Raw genomic sequence first — 3,791 nt, 5'->3', positions numbered from 1 at the left:
TATGACCCATCCACCACCACCCTCTGAGTGCAACCCCTCAGCCAATCTGCAATCCATCTGACTGTGTAGGCATCTATGCCACAGTCGCCTAGTTTTTTAACTAGGATGGGGTGAGAGACGGTGTCAAAGGCCTTGCTGAAGTCCAGAAAGACTACATCCACCGCGACACCTGCATCCATGGCCTTTGTGACCTGATCGTAGAAGGCAATCAGTGCACAAGGTGCACTTTAGCTGGGTGCTTTGGGAAATGCTGATTTAGTGTTACATTTTTCAAAAATTTTTAGACTGTACAATCCTGCTGTTCAAATCTTGACATCATTATCTTAACTCATCATCCTTAAATTCTTTGACGTTTCCTCCGTGAATTTTGCAGTGGACACCTCAAAACAAAGCATTTAGCTTTAAATTAATCTGACAGCAAATGACTGAAACTACTGTTTAATACATTCGTTCTTGAAGTGGATGCATTCAGCCAGTAGCATATAATTAAGTGGTATGTTTCACAAGTTGTTATATAACTGTGAGATTTTCAACTCTTGATCTTTCAATAGAAAAATAGCAAAAAAGAATAAAAAGGGGCAGGAGGAACAGAGGGTCACACTAACGGTATTCCTCAAGAAGGTTGTTTTTGGGAGGCATCAGTCCAGAATGCTCTGGTTCCAGGAGCCTTATAAAGAACATCTGGACTCCACCATTTTTAGTAATAAAATACAGCAACCTTTAAAAAAGCCTGTAAAGAGCAAACAGCTTCTTACAAGCTCCATTGACAAACTGTATACTCTTTAAAACAAAATGTTACAAGTCCCTATCATTAACAAAAAAAAAATACATTAAGGTTGAAAAATATTTCAAAATTGAAAATGTGACCTTATGAAAGATTGCGTGGTGTAACCGTAGTCAGGGCTCTGTGTGTTCCAAAATTCCATTGCTAGGGAATTTGCCAAAGAATTCAGTCCTTGCCACAGAATTTCAGCTTCCATTGAAAAAAAAAGTCCTCCCTTTGTGGTTGGAGAAAGAATCTTAGACATGTAAGGGAATGTAACTAATTGAGCAGGGTCTTCCTGGGGATTACAGAGATTAAACTAATAATCCTAAAAGCTGCATTCACCTGAAGGAGGACCCTGTGGAGAAGGTAATTTTATGGCTTTGGAATTCAACATTTTTCAAAGATACCATGAAATATGGTATTTACCCATTTTTCTGCAGCCAGGCACTTCTCTTTATTTCTTCTTTTCCTGCCCTAATGGAGTCTGCCTAGAATTCCTTCTTGCTCTCCAGCTTTCCCCACAAAGATGAATTAACTGGATTACAGTGCATATTCCTCTCTTTAATGTAGCCTAAGCAGGAGACTAATTTGCTGCCAGAGAGCAAGGGGCAGCCAGAAGAATAAGCTGAGAGAGGCTGATGGGAAAATAGGGAAGCAGGCAAGATCTAGAGACCTGGAACCAGCTAAAAACTCCATGCTTCCCTGGCACATGTTGGAAGGAGGTTCTGAGCCACATTGCCTGGATAACAGACAGAGGTCTGTTGGCACTGAATTCACAACCCAGTCCTGATACCCTGCTCTGGGCAAGCACAACCTTCAGACCGACCACTACTCTGGTTGATAATAGGTGAATTTTATTGATACACTGATAGGAAATAAGAGCAATGCAGGCAAAGTAAGCAAAATGATTACAACATACATTACCCAAATTCCCCAGGGCCCAGAACATGCACAATGTGAGTGGTGTGTCCAGCCGGTATGTAAACGCTACCTTTAGGTTCTTTGCTTGAATGTCTGACATCAGCAACCTTGGAAGTGAGGGGCCAATGCCAACTTGCTGTTTTGAAAACTCTTCATTTTGTATTCTTTCTCCTCCAATGACTCTTCATTTCTGGGTATCGCTGATTGGTTTCCTTGGGGCCGTCATGCTGTTCACATTCTGTTTTGTCAGCCCAAATCCTATCTTCATAAACTTATCACATGCATACACCTTAATTTGGTCATTTCATTTGAAACCAGAAATCCTAAGGGTTTGGGGTTTTTTTGCAAGTGGGCACTGCAGCCCTGGAGCCAGGCCTATCTCTATTATGAAAATAAGGTTTGAATGTTTTTAATTTCCCAAAATGTGCATGTCCATTGGCCTCAGACACCCTGTCTGACTTGAAACCTGTGAAACAGTGCAACAAACAGGCTTTTAGAAATCAATTAATCCTTGCCATTCCCTTAAACCATTGTTCTAATACAATATCTATTTTACCTACAAGCCAATTTCTAAAAACAAACCTCTAAATATCATTTTCTAGCCATCAAAGCCAAGATGCAGTATGTGAAGCCAGATGGCCTAGAGACCATAGCAAAAATCATCAACAATAATTGGACAATTCCACATCACTGAGTATTCCAATGATGCATTCCAATAGTTGCACTTTTTCCTCTATGGTTGTGTAGGTTGACAATCGCTGCCATGAAAACTGATTGCATTGTGCTATACACATACCCAGGCCCTAATTCTGATCCTTTATGCCTTTAAAAAGTCTCTTATTTTTCAGATGATGTATATTGCAAACTGGACTTTCTTATGCATCCAACATACTGAACTACAAAGTTTTCAACCATGGCTTGATTTTTAAAGTTATGAAAATCAATGACCTTGTAGAAAAGGCAGTTAAAAGGAGACATGTTCACAGCCTTTGAATATCTGAAGGGCTGCCATTAAGAAGAGGCAAAATACTTTTTTTCTGTTGCTGCAGAGACCAGGACAAACCAATGTCTTAAAATTGCAGCAAAGTAGGTTTAGATTGGATATCAGGAAAAACTTCTTCACCATTCCACAGTAAGACAGTAGAATAGATTGTCTATGGACCTTGTGGGCTCTCCATCATTGAAGGTCCTCAAGAGAAAGTTGGACAAGCATTGGTCAGGGATGGTCTAGAAGTAGCTGCACCTGTGCTCTACTATGGGTAAACTCATGCTTCGGTGCTTTGCTGGTTGCCATATGGGGCCTATTGCTATACATGTCAGGGTGGGGGCTTGGGGTTTTTTTTTTTCATTTTCCTCAGAAGCATTGGGTGTTGGCTGCAGCCAAGGCTGGAAATTTTGACTGGGACATGCCAGCGCTCCTGTTGAGATTTACTCACAGATTCCTGGTTAGAGGGTCTTATCCCTCTGCTCAGGGTTGGACTGATCACCATATTGGAGTCTGAAAGGAATGTTAAGCCATGGTCAGATTGGTACAGACTTGAAGGAGGAGGGAGAGGGAGGTTGCAGGGGGTTGGGCCCCCCTTGGATTTCTCAAGTATATTTTAACAACCCTTATAGCAGCAGGACATTGGCTACTCATTGTGCTCTTGCCTTTCTTGTGGCAGGGGAGGGGGTTATGCCTTGTGGCTGTGTCAGGCTTAACTGTGCAGTTTTACTGGTAAGTCAGACAATGAATTTGGGTAGGGATGATCCTACCTCTGGCCAGGGGTTGGACAAAATGACCTCTGAAAGTCCCTTCCAGCCCTACTTCTCTAAGATTCTATGAAGACAACTTTTAAGCAAAGACAGGCAATTGTTTTAAAGATATGAATGTTTGAAATTAGCTAGTTAAAATTGGAACTGATTTTAAAATTAATTTATAAATTTAAACGGCTTAAAATGAAGGCCATTTCAAACAGTGTGCCATATCAAACTTACCTTTATCTCAAACTTCTAGCTGTCTTAAAACTGAGGCAACTTTAAAATATCTCAAATCCTAGGACATTTCAAATGCAAATCGTTTCAAACTTGGGATTGTCTCAAACTTTTAGCCTTTCATCTGCAA

The sequence above is a fragment of the Gavialis gangeticus genome, unplaced genomic scaffold (genome assembly GCF_001723915.1).
Source record: "Gavialis gangeticus isolate Ggan-Ray unplaced genomic scaffold, GavGan_comp1, whole genome shotgun sequence".
In the NCBI taxonomy this organism is placed as follows: domain Eukaryota; kingdom Metazoa; phylum Chordata; order Crocodylia; family Gavialidae; genus Gavialis; species Gavialis gangeticus.
Note: the sequence above shows the minus strand (reverse complement) of the source record.